Source organism: Neltuma alba, unplaced genomic scaffold (assembly GCF_004799145.2).
Source record: "Neltuma alba isolate B1F8T4 unplaced genomic scaffold, ASM479914v2 tig00012184_pilon, whole genome shotgun sequence".
Classification (NCBI taxonomy): Eukaryota; Viridiplantae; Streptophyta; class Magnoliopsida; order Fabales; family Fabaceae; genus Neltuma; species Neltuma alba.
This window is the reverse complement of record NW_021636726.1, coordinates 327338-341915: the sequence shown is the minus strand read 5'-3', so window position 1 is coordinate 341915 and position 14578 is coordinate 327338.

Below are 14578 nucleotides of genomic sequence, written 5' to 3'. Positions count from 1 at the left end.
GTAAATTACTAAATTGGTTTTTGTTTTTATTTTTTTAATATGTCTAGGAAAAGTTCAAAGTAACCTGACGACAACAGAATTAAATTATGATTTGTGGATAATTAATTTCTTTCCAATAATTTTGTTTTAGGGATATGTAGTATTGCTTTTTCCAATTAAACCATGGCACGTGAAGGAAATTAAATCCTACAAAGTACAATTATAGAGTACTGTGCTGAAAAAATATCTAATTTTAGCACCAATGTTTTTTTGGTACTTTAATTTTAAACATATTTTTTAAAAATAGAAAATTACACCGACATATATATCTTTGATATTTTGTTGCAATTTTCCCTTTTTACGTTTCAATTTATATTCCCTGCTTCTTCGGGGGAAGTAAAGACCTGTGTTATGAGTTAATTTGATTAATCAAAACATCTCTTTTAAAACTAAAAATATATTTTGATTAAAATTTTTATCTTTCTATCCAACCACTCACCATAAATAACACAATTTATATTATATACATAATAAGTAATAACCATAATATTAAAACCCTGTTTGTCATAGTGGTGAACGAGTTTTTAGGGGATCAAGAGTTTTAGACAAGGTGATGTGATGAAATTTTTAAAAAAATTTCTTTGCTGAGCAATATTATTTTGAGTTAAAGAAAATAAAATAATTATGACACATATATGCCCTGGTAAAAAAAAAAAAAAAGACACATATATGAGTTATATAACTAATTTTTATAAATTAAAAAAATTAGTTAACTAGTCATTATCTCCATTCTCAATATAAGATAAATCATTTGATAATATTCAAAAAATTAGTTAAGTTAATTATTTATAATAAATAGATCTAATTTTCTTAAAATAACCTTATTAATCATGTGCATTAGAATTACAGTTTAATGTCTTGTGATCGCACCGGCCGCCGTATTTGGATGGGGTCTCAAGCCCGAACCTCAAGTTGAAATGTTTATATACATGCATGTGTTTAATTATAAAAAAATTTTTAAAAAAAAAGAGAGCTAGCCCTTAATAAAACTTCTTAACACATGCAATTCAATCAAATGTAATTGTGTATATCTTCTTCCCTCGCTCATATATGTTAATATGAATTTTTTTAAAGCTTAAATAAATTTAAGACATATTTATTGATCAGTAAGTTAGTTGCTCCCTATAAAAATTATATTACTCTCTCGCGTGATTAGTATAAGAACTAGACAACTAATTTATAAAAATTTTAAAAATTAATTAAATTAGTTTTTGGTTAAAAATATGTGTTGGTTTCTCTAAAATATTTTTTTAAATTATTTGTCTTAGAACGACTGTACTCCTTGATAAAAATATCTTAATATATGTAATCAATAAGAACAATTTGAAAAAAAAATTATAAGATTAATATTATTATTGATCCTTATAGTTTGATCAAATTTTGGTTTTAATTTCTATAGTTTTTTGTCCATATAGTTTTTTCCATCAAGAATTTAGTTTTTATAATTTCATAAGGACTTCAGTTTGAGTTTAACCACGTTAAATGACTATAATGACTAAAATCAAAACTCACTAAAAATATAAAAATCTGAACCAAAATTTATTAAAAGTATAAATCACAAAAGTTTTCCTAATTTTTATTTTTTTCAGGGGAAATTGGAGAAAACAATTTCACTTTTTGAAATTAATGAAATTAGAAATGAAAGTTGAAAAAAAAGAGAGTATGACTTGAAATGTTGAGAATCATATTTTATTGTTAAAAATTATTTTTTTTTTTACTCAACATTAATTTTTGCAATCAAAATTAATTTCTTTGTCTTTCACCACACATTTAAGTTGTCTGTTTTTGTTTAATCTCATAGTGAGTTATGCCTATGGTTGACATAAGTCCTATTTATAAGTCACTTTTAATATATTTTACATAGATCAAGAAAAATTTTAAATTTCATTAACTCTCATTTAAACTTCAACAATTTTTGATTTTATCCCTATTAAATATACATTATGCCTTATGTAAACAAACTCAAAACAATAATAAATAAAAGGTAAAATTGTATATCCATATAAAAATTTTTTTTAGTGTTTTATAAATATGATCAAAAAATATCTTCTGTCTCGACCCTATAAATAGGACAAAAATATTTTTAAAAAATTTTGATTTTAGTTCTTATATGTTTAATAAGATTTTTTTTTAATCTATACTTAACGGCGTTAACAAAGTTGGCAGCTTTAAATTTAGAGCCAAATTCTTATGAAACTACAATAAACTATACGAGACGAAAAACCTGTTTGCAACAACGGGCATCAAAATTAACATTTGATTAAACTGTAAAAGCTTACAATAATAATAGCTCAAAATTATAAATTTAAAAGACAAAATAAATTATTATTTTATACTTATAATCAAAGCAAATTTCTTAGTTAACTTTTATATCTAGAAGCAGGATGAAATATCATAAATTGGAAAAATAAAAAATAAAATACTACTCCTAATTTATAAGATTTAGTTTATAAATTACAAACAAAATCTTATAAATAGGATTAGTAATAATATTTTATTTTTTAATTATAAATAAAATCGATTAATTGGAATCAAAAGTAGAAAGAGGAGGCGAACGGGAAGGTACAGGGGAGGAGCGTGTCCCATTGCAAATGGGCCGCGTGCTGACGTGGGATTGAGTGGATCACAGCTAAGGCTGAAAAAGGTTTGTGTGGTCGTCAGGGTTTAGGTTCTTATCTCTTTCATAATAATTAGGACACCTGCAACATGAAAAGTAAAATTCTCAAAATTATAAATCATAAATAAATATAAAACCTTTTATTTTTATTTTTATTTTAAATATAAAACCTTAATTCATTTTATCTCTTATATTTATACATTTTTTTAAAAATAGTTATTTTAACAATGATAGTTCTAACCAATACACTTGATTGGTAAGGATATTTTAGAAAAAATAACATATATTTATTATAAATAACTAACTTAACTTCTTTTCTTAATCTCCTCAAATTAGTCTACTAACTCTTATAATTAGGATCAGCAATAGTACCTTCTACCTTTGATATAAAAGTTAATTTATTAATTTAAATAGATTAAAAAATTAGTTAAGTTAATTATTTGTAATAAATATGTATTTTTTTAAAATATTCTTACTAATTAAGTGTATTGGTTAAAACTATTACTCCTCCAGTCCTTAATATAAGACCCATTTAACTAATTTAATTAGATTAAGAAAGTTAGGTAAGTTAGTTAATTATAAGAAATGTGATACGTTTTTTCTAAAATATCATAATCATTTTTCTTAATACCCCATCTCCCTCTTCTACTTGATTATGGACTTATGGTTGAGGGAGTATCCATAGGGGTAATTTAGAAAAAATTGATAAATATGATAAATGGGTTTTATAGTTAAGACCAAAACTAACTCAATAATTAGGTCCTATATTAAGGACTGAAAGAGTATTATTATTATAAGGACTATTTTAAAAAATAAATAAATATGAGAAATAAATTAAATTAAGATTTTATATTTAAAATTAAAATAAAAATAGAATGTGATATACACCTTTCTGACGTGTCTCTGACTATTCCCCCCGCCACGCTCAATCATTCACTCCCCTCACCCGTAGGCCCCAGTTTGTTTTTTCCCCAATCATTTTAATACGTACAAACCAACAATGTGCAACTTGGATTCCAATCTCCCCAAACCAAAACATGGAAGCTCATGGTATTAAAACCTAAATCAGTCCACCCCTCATACCTCTGAATTGGATCTGACTCATCTCATCATGATCATGAAAGGGTTTTAGATAAATCGATTGAATTTTTAATTTTATATTTTTTCCTCTACTTTATTGAGTTTGAATCGATATCATTTTAAGCTAAAACAAACAAAAACATAGCATCATTATACTATAATTTTTGTTATGTAAGAACATTTTGTACTACCTCCAGTCCTAATTATAAGAGCTAGTTGACTAATTTGAAAAGATTAAGGAAATAAGTTAAGTTAAGTTAGTTATTTATGATAAATATGTGTTGTCTTTCCTAAAATATCTTTACTAATTAAGTGTGTTGGGTAGAACTACTATTATTAGAAGGACTACCTTAGAGAAAAAAGCATAAATATTAGAAACAAAGTGGATTGGGATCTCATATTTAGGATCAAAATAAAAATCAAATAAGATTTTTATATTAAAGACCGGAGGCAGTATATTTTAATTAAATTATGATCAAGCTAAGTTGACCTACACATTTAGATCACCGACTATTGAACCACTGTTTGAACCGGTTTAATACTACCTCTGATTTTAATTATAAAGGCTAGTTGACTAATTTGAATAAATTAAGAAAATAAGTTAAATTAGTTATTTGTAATAAGTATGTATTATCTTTTTTAAAATATCCTTACTAATCAAGTTTATTGACTAGAATTATCATTATTAGAGGAACTATCTTGGAAAAAAATGCATAAATATGAGAGACAAAATGGATTGGGGTCTTATAATTATAACCAAAATAAAAGTCAAGCGAGGTCTTATATTAAGAACTGGTAGTAATATTTTAGGGATTGTTTGTTGGTGAATTGGATTTAAATCATCTAGTGAAAGTGTTTTCGATGAGTCGAGTGAATAGGATTTTATATTCTTTTTTCTGTTTTATTGAACTCAATCTATGTTGTTTTAAGTAGGGGTGTTCACAGGACGGATCGGGACCGGGACAGGCCCGTCCCGGTTCCGTCCCGATGAACAGTAACGGGACAGATTTTCTGTCCCGTGTCCCGGCCCGTCCCGGGGTTGTCCCGGTCCCGATCGGGACGGGACGGATCCGGGACGGGACCGGGACGTCCCGAAATATTTTTTTTTAATTTTTTTTAATTTTTTAAATTTTTTTAAAAAAATCTGATTTTTTTAATTATTTTTTTTGAGCTTAAATCTTATAAAAACATCTTTTTTATTTGTTTGGGCACTCTTAAACAAAAGCTCAAAATATTACATATAATAGTTATTAAAAACTCTAAACAAAAGCTTTTAACACAATAAATGACTTCACGCCAACGAAGAAAGAGAAAATTGCATCGTATTAACTTGCTCCAGAGCCGAAGAAAGCATCATTCCAGTGATACGAGTCAAGCCCGAGACGTTTATCATACGAAATGAAAATAAGCAACTATCTTAAATAACGTATTAGACTTGGGTTCATCGGATGGACCAATTGGCACAAATTTGTGAGATCAGGCAAATTAAGAACACAGGCCAAGACCACGGACACGAGCCATGTCTTCTTCCTACATCTATGAAACAATAAAATTATTCAAAGGCAAATCTAAGGTTACACAGTTGCACAGTTCCAATTGGAGACGAAACACAGTTCAAATTTGTTGCTAAAAATTCTAATCATCAATAATCTCAAATCATTAACAAATATAAAAACTCTAAATAAATATATCCATAGTTCCATACAATAGTCTCAAATCTTAAAAAAATATGAAAAAAAATGATATTATATAAAAAAATTAAAAAAATTAAAAAATTTTTTTTTAAAAAAAGGAACCGGGACGGGACGACCCCGTCCCGTGTCCCGTCCCGTCCCGGTCCCTTTTTTGTCCTGTCCCGGTTTGTCCCGTCCCGAAAAATTTCGGGACGGATCCGTCCCGTCCCAATAAGACCGGGACCGGGACGGGCCGGCCTTGAACACCCCTAGTTTTAAGTTAAATCGAAAAACAGCACTGTTGGATTCGTATTTTAATAATTCTATTTTATTGAACTATGTATAATTTATATACTTGCAAATTAATATATTTTTATTTAAATAAAACTCTTTCTAAGTTATGTACAAATGTTTTGTAGAGTATATTTTAATTAAATCATGATTAAGTAGACCCTGATTTAATTATAATTAATGGGATTTAATTTTTTTCTTAATTCTGGTGAAAGTGCTGGAAGTAATTTAATTCTGATTAAGTTTGTAAAGTGTATTTTTAGTCCCTTAATATCAAACATCAGTAACTCTCATTCACAAAATATGGTGACTCAACAAATTTAATACTGACTCAGTAATAAAATACTAACAAAACCTGCTTAAATTTTAATTATTTAAAATAATGAAAAATTAATATGTCATCTATATGAAAGTAAAAGTTAATGATCTTAATATTAAGAGACTGAAAATATATTTTACAAATTTAAGAGACCAAATTAAAATTTTTATAAATTCTTTTAGCAAATTCTTTTTATAAATTTTAAAAAATCAAACGTATATTATCGCAGAATGAAAAAAGAAAAAGGCATAATAATATCAGGATATATCATATAATCTTGTTAAGAAATAGAAGGAATAAAATGCGTGCTGGGTTAGAGATTGGGGGGTGTATCTGACGTGTTTCTGAGTGTTACCCTCTCAATAATACAATGCTCCCAGGACAAAATAACACAACTTGCATGTCCTGCAATCATTAGTAATTTAAAAACAACAAACAAGCTACAATCCACACAAAAAAAAAAAAAAAAGACAACAAGCAAGCAAAACAAAAATATGCTGCTTATATGGGGAATATGCTTTTCACATGTTGCAGTACAATTTCACCTGAATATAAATATCTTGTGTACTTTTTTTCGACATTATTAATGTTAATGTCTCAGCCTAACTTGTTAAAATAGATAAATGTTGAAGATAAAATGAATTTAAATCTTATATTTAAGATTAAAGTAAATCTCTAACTAATTCTTATATTCAGGATAAAAAATACTATCTCCGATCCTTAACATAAGAACTAGTTTGATGTTTAATTTGGTCCTCAATATAAAACCTCAATCTATTTTGTTTCTCATATTTATTAATTTTTCTCAATGTAGTACTATCTCTCTTAATTTTTCTCAATGTGTGGTATCTGCAAATGTTAAAAGTTTTATTAAATGGTAGTTCTAACAAATACACATAATTAGTAAAGGTATTTTACGAAAGACAACACCTATTTATTACAAATAACTAACTTAGCATTAATCTTCTTAAATTAGTTAGCTAAATTTTATATTAAGAATCTGAGGTGGTATAATTCAATTGAGGCCTCAATATTGGCCCCCCAGCCTCCTAAGCCTTTCTGGAAGGACTAAGATGCATATGGTATTATCATAAAATATTTTTCTGGTAACATTCAATATTTTAAATTAATTTGCAGTTCATCCAGTACTTTAATATTTTTTTTTAGGAGCCAACACTTCAAAATATTTTTTATTCAATTTTGTCCTTAAAACATTTTTAAACTAGCAACGAGCATCTTAAACTTAAAATACCTAGTACTACTAGAGAAAGGGAAAATTGGGAATAAATACCCCATTAAGAAATTAATTAGCAAATGAGACCTAAGAAAATCAGTTGCACACAAGAAAGATCAGTTGCATACACATTGAAAATCAGTTGCACACACACGAAAGATCATTTGCACACAACGGAAGTTTACTTGCACAAAGTCCTTAGGTCTCATTTGTCAATTAACTTCTCAATGAGGTATTTATCCCCAATTTTCCCTTAGAGAAATACTTTAAGTGCTAGTTGTACAAGAAAAAATTACTGAAAAATATTTTATAATGCTGATTTTTGTCAAAAAGTAGGTTAAGATTTTGAATCAACCACAAATTATTTTACGATAGGGAGTGCTATTTAAAAAACAAGAAGATGATGGCTTTAAGTAACTCAGTCCTTTCTAGAATTTGTTCCTTTCTCCCATCATTATTTAGGGAAAGAAATAAAAACTAATTAAATAAGAACAAAACAATGGGGGACCCTCATGATTTGACACACACCCAAAAATATTACAAAATTATTGTATTTTAAAAATTTAAAATCAATTAGTTAATGAGGGTTGATGCTCACAGTAAGAATCCAGCTCATACCATACACGAACATGAGTCTGAATCCAGCCTCAAATGTGAGGACATTGTTAGTTGTTATTTTTGCCAATTTTTTAACCTTAAAGACGCGAATTTAAAGTTTATTAAAAATAAATAAAAAGGATTTCTTACACTTTTTTAAAATTATAATTTGGTTTTGTTATTACATGGATTATGTTAGATTCATTATTATAATTTATAAAATCTTTTTGCAACATTAAAAATTCACTTCATTCTAATGATAAGCGATACTGAAGCCAATGATAAATGATAAAAATAATATTTTAAATTTTGATCTTTGGCAAAAAAAAAAACAAAGAAACAAACTTCATTGCTTTTAATATTTTTATTTTTGAGTAAACTTTTTTTAAAATACTAAATAAAAATTAACGGCCTGTTTTTGATCCCCGCGCTCCATCTTCCTTCAAATTCATCGATATATTTATTTCTTACCAATATATTTAATATAAATTTTAAAATTCATCCGGCTCACATTTCTCATATTCATAAATTATGAAAGCAATTTAGTTATCAAGCACTAATATACGCACACAAAAAAGTCGATATCTAATAACAATAACAACAATAATAATAATAATAAAATATAAATATTATAATAAAAGTCTTGAGAATTAAAATGCAAGTTCATGACAAATAGCTCCGGTCGTATAAAAAAATTTATATTTAGACGCCAAGCTAGCCCGATTATGTTGAAAATACGTTTTAATAATTTTATTTTGCGACGTTACCAAATCATTGTTGGATTTGATGTCGGCAAGACTTTTATTTATTTATTCAATGTTTTTTTTTCAAAACTGCTCTTATAGAAGATGTTATAAAAAAATATTTTTACACTATCCTTTAAATTAAAATATTTATCACATAGCTAACGAACTCATATTTCAAATTCGACAATTAGGTTGGTAGATTCTTAAATGTTCTTTGAAAAATAATAAAAATACAATACGTACAGCTCAATAATGTTGAACACATACAGTGGATTTTTTTCTTGCTATGTACATATTTTTATAGAAAATAATCATATTCAAGATACTGTCGGATATTAAATATAAGTACAAAGAGTGAATTTTTTTTTATTTGATCAAGGATTTTCCTTTCAAGGCTTAGAGTACCAAGAGTTTTTACATCTCCCAATAAGTACGCTTCTCAAAAATATAAAGTGATATACACTGAGTCGCACGATTTTGACTTAATGATTTAAAACCAATTAAAAATATTGTCATAGAAATTGGATAAATATATTAATTTGATGATTAATTATAAATTTTTAGTTGCTTGAATTTCCCTTTCATTTTACAATCCAAAAAAGAAGTGGAATGTCATAGAGATTGGATAAATATAACAATATAAATATATCAATTCTGACTTGAATTTAAATCTAATGGAGTAGGTTGAAATATGGATGAGAACAAATGAATAATAATTAATTAAATAAATACACTCATAATGACACAAATCACAAATTAAAGTGGAGAAATTATTTAAGCTCATTGAATTAATTCCACATTTTTTTGTCATAAAGATAAGTAAAAAGAAAACAATTTTTGTTTTGATTTTGTTAGGAATGTCGTATAAACAAGGAGACGTAAAAGGAAAATAATTTGAGTTGAATTTGAATTTGGAATAATGTGATTTTGTTGAAAAAGAAATTCAAAATGAATGGTCAAAAGCAACACGTGGAAGTCAAAGCCGCCACGTTGGTACGTAAAGGAATCTGATTTGAAAAAATTCCATCCAGCCATGCAAGTTTGAATATAAAACATTTTTAAGAGTCCTATATTTTATTCTTTTCGTTATTATTTATAAGACAACTTTCAAATTAAGTTATGAAAATTAATGAATTTCATCAAATACAATTAAAATTTTTATTTTTTAAAACAAAGATATATATATGTTTGCAAAAAAGAACGGATATACAAAAATGGCTTTAATAATTAACACTAATTCCTAATTAATTTGCACTTAATTAATGATGGCTATTATTGTAATAAAGTTATTAATGAATTTTTATTTTTTCAAAACATTTTATGCGAATATTATGAAACATGAAACTGCTGTGAAAGACGTCTTATAAATCGGAATGGGGGAGCAATATACAAAGACATTCTACAAAATTCCAAGAGCAATTAATGCACGCTGACATATAATAGAAAAATGCCACATAGTTTAGACGGAAACAATATACCCCTTGTAGTTTTTTCAAATTTGTTTTCCATCTACAAAATCAAAATTCAATCAACTTAATTATTTAAAAGGTAGTATTTAGTTTTTTTTATCACTCAATCCAGCGAGTTTAATTTTTGTTGAGCCATAAGAATAAGAATATATTTATATATTTAATCTACCTGAGCATTATTGTTAAACTCACGAGTTGACTCTCCGAGTTTAACGTTTTTACGTTTTTAGCTAACAAAATCATGTCGATTTACTTTTAAACTCGTGATAATTGTAAACTCAGTTAAACTTACGAGTTCATTTACCGAGTTTACTGTTTTTATGTTTTAAACTTACAAAATCGTGTCAACTCGCTCTTAAACTCGTACTAAATTTGTGAATTTGATTATGTTTAGTAATTTTATATATGAATTTTATTAAAAAATTTTTGTTGAATTTGATAAATTATGATCATTGATGGATATAATTTTAATTATTTAAATTTAAAATATATTTAAATGAAATTGTTCTCATTTCTTATGTATTAATTATTTGATTATATACTTTTAATACCAGTTTATTAATAAAAGCAAACTCTTACGAGTTTATGATCCAAGTTTATCTCATTCTCATTAGTTTGTTTAAACTTGTGAGTTTGACAACTTTGCACCTAAGTAACATTGAAGCATATAAGGGTTTGGTATTTTAATTTAATTACAGTCGAGGAAACAAGTGGGAGGAAGCAAGATGATGAAATCCTGAATGTGAAGGTTTAATTAATTTAATTAAACCTTTTGGTAAAAGAATTAATTTAATTAAACCCTACCTGCCCTAATCCAGTGGGGCAAGATGAGCATCACATTAATTAATTTTAGATTAGTGATAAGGTTTGACTAATTAATTATCAAAGAATAAGATATAGTCAGACATAGTAACAACTAACAGTATAGATATAGTTACTGTGTTTTTAATTAATAAATGTAATAAACATGGTAACTTTTTAAAATAAAAAGACAACATGATTTCTCTTTAAAGTGATAATGACGAAATTTAAAAAATGTACAGAGCTATAATAAAACATAAACCAGCCTCACCATGCTCCTTGCGGTTAGAATTTACTTATTATAGTTTACTACCTCATCAAAATCAAATCGTTTATAAGGAAAAGTTTGGTTCTAAATACTCCTTCTGGTTTAAAATATAAGCATAAACTCTTTAAAGAAATTTTATTCTTTTTATAAACATGAATTTGAATTTGTCTAATCATTTAATATGTTTTTTCTATTTTTACTTCTAATTAATTACTGTATCTCTTTCTCATTGATATCCTTTTCACTTATTCTCTCTCACTTACCATCTTCATAAATAAAAGTGTTTTAGGAAAATAAATTAATGTTTTATATATTTATTATTTTTAACTAATTTTTTTAACTGAGTAAGTTAGTTATTCGATGCTTATATTTTAAACGGAAAGTGTATGAGTTACTTATAAAGGTATTTAATAATTTTTTAATTTTATTTTTATTTAATTCACCTTTGAAAAAGAAAAAGAAGAGAGAAATCTGTGAATGATTTGTAAAAGAGAGAGGAGAAAACATATTGGGTTGATTGAATTTAATGCACTCCTAACTACGTAGGAATGAGTTATAAGTTACTTATAATAAAAGCTGAAGAGATAACTGACTTATTAACTTTGTTTGAACAATAAAACATATTTTTTCAATTTTACCGATATTTAAGAAGATAAAGGAACCGAAAACTTCAAGTCTCCTAATAAATTACAATGGGAGTAATATTTGGAAAATATTTTATGATTACCCACCAAGTGACTTATATTATGAATCAAATATGAGTAAGATTTTTTTCCCCAAAAGCATTTTATATTTAGAATGAAAGAAAATATATATTCAGTCTTTCAACTTTATACAAGTTTCCAATTTAGTACCTTAACTTTAAAAATATATTTTTAGTCTTTTAACCCTAAAATTATTAATCTTAAATGATGATTTTCTATAACAATCATAATTGTTTTAAAAATTAAGCTTAATATGTTAGTATTTGAGAATGTTTTATTCACATTCAAGATCTCAATGCCATCATTTTTTGTTAATAGTTCTAGGATTAAATGACTAAAAATATGTCTTTTAAGGTTAAGAGATTAAATTGAAATCTCATATAAAGTTAAAAACTAAAAACATACTTTAGTAATATTTTATATAATAAAATCAAAACACTTGCTAAGTGCGTGATACTACTAAATATTTTATTAATTTATTATTTATCTGAAGCATTACATCTAGTTGAGTGTGTATTATATTGGAGACATATGAAGGGTGGAGGTAAAATTTATGAAATATAAAATTATATATCTGACATCCACGATCCACTAAAAAAAGGTTTTTGTCACAATCAATTTTTTTTTGCCTGAAATGTCATAATCAACATTGAAACTTGGATAAACATACAAATATAAAAAAATATTATGAACAATTGAAATTTGATTGCAGACCGGGAAACAAGTGGCAGCAATAATCAAACACCTGAAATCTGTCATCATGATTTGGTTAATTTAATTAAAATCTAATTAAGGGGTTAAAGTATGACTGAGACACATTAATGTTTAATATCCTCATTAAAATTGATACACAATTTTTGACATAATAAATTAATAGTGATAGTTATATATGTTGTTATAAAATACTATTTGTTTTTAAATCATTGATGTTTTTATTATGGGGAAAAGAAAATGTGGACAAAATAGTTGATCAGAATTCATACTTTAATTAGTATTATATCACAACAACATATAAATATTAAATATTCATAATTTATTTTAAAATGTTGCTTTTAATTATAAAATTATTTTTTAAAAACTATAGATGGAAAAAAAACTATCTATTTTATAAGGCAGTTACATTTTTTAATGAACATAATCATTTTTTATCATATTTTTGAAATTTCAGTATTTTATTAAACTATGTGATACCTAGTGAAATACAAATGCAAATGCAAATTTTCCTGTAAAAGTCATTTGTCTTTTTTTTTTTTTACCAGTAATGATTAACGATATTAAAATTAATTTTAACCCCCCACACCATATCTCAACCTCAAAAGCAATGGGAGGAAAATAGGTAGCAAGGAATTCAATAATTTCAGCTCGTACCTATTTTAGAACATATATTATATTATTTTTCATAAGATCACATATATAAATATATATAATATTTGTGAATCTCTATTATTGTGAGGCAGACGTAAAAGCCATGGAGAAATTGAATTCGAATTATTAAATATAAAATATGTACGTACGACATTAGACTTTTCATAACGTCCCTTCCCATGCAAATTCAAGCGCTTTCCACCATTTTCTCCTGTATTCTTTTCAATATATTCCTCTTCTTATTTTTTTAATTAACGTGTGAAGAATACATATTTAAAATATTAGTTATATATAATAATTTAGTTCAACAAAAATTATTCTATCACTATTTGCAAAAATTATGCAAATGTTATCTGGTAATGAGTATATATATGTACATATCAAATGAATCTTGATTAAAATCTAGCCGAAGAGATTTTCATTCTTTTTTTATTTTCTTATTAATGATGCATGGAAGAGATAATATTTCGTTGCTAATTTTCTGTTGTTTTATAGTCATTAATTGTTGAAATCTAAACGTTGTACAGCTTTCATGAAAACTATATTTAACAAATTAATTAGTTCTACTTTTTGAAGGTTTATGCAGCACATATATATCATTCAAAAGGGATCTCACCTACAAATCGTTGAGTATTTGATTTTTGTTGTTAGTTATACTAATCACCATCATTATTCTAATGCACATGATATAATGATTAAGTATTTTTGAAAATGAGAAGGAATTTTCTCTGCCTATATATTTGAAAATAATGAGCCCCCATACCCTCTATTTTCAAAACAGAATAATTTTTTTGCCAGACAAAATAAATAAATTAAGCACACAGATTTATAATAAAAAAATCAAATAACATGAATCGTTTTCAAATTTAATTAATGGTATTCAAAAATGTGCTAATCGCTTATGTCAACCAACAATTGAATTATTTCTGGAAATAATTGTTTTTTTTTTGTTATACATAGTTATTCTCTTATTATAGGTGATCATATTCACGACATTCTCGGGTAATATCTTTCATTGCGGGAATTCAAACCTTAGTATTAGTTAAAGTGCCACTTTGTTGTGGCTTCAGTCGTTGCGCTGGGAGAGGCATCACTACGGTGTAGTAAAGTTGGGAGATTCCTACTTATTAGGCCAAGAAAAAAGGGCTTACTTGTTATATTATGCTTCTGTGCCTGTAGGGACAAGTCACAGTGAATCAAGCATTACGTGTCCTGCTCTTGGATCGTAGGTGAGTCTAACTTTTTTTCTAAAATTTTTCATTAAAAAAAAAATAGTGTATTTGCATAACGTACATAATTCTCATTTAAGCTAAGACTTAAAGAGATGCTTGATACCAGTGAAACCAAACAACTCGAACAAGTGGTTAATTAATTA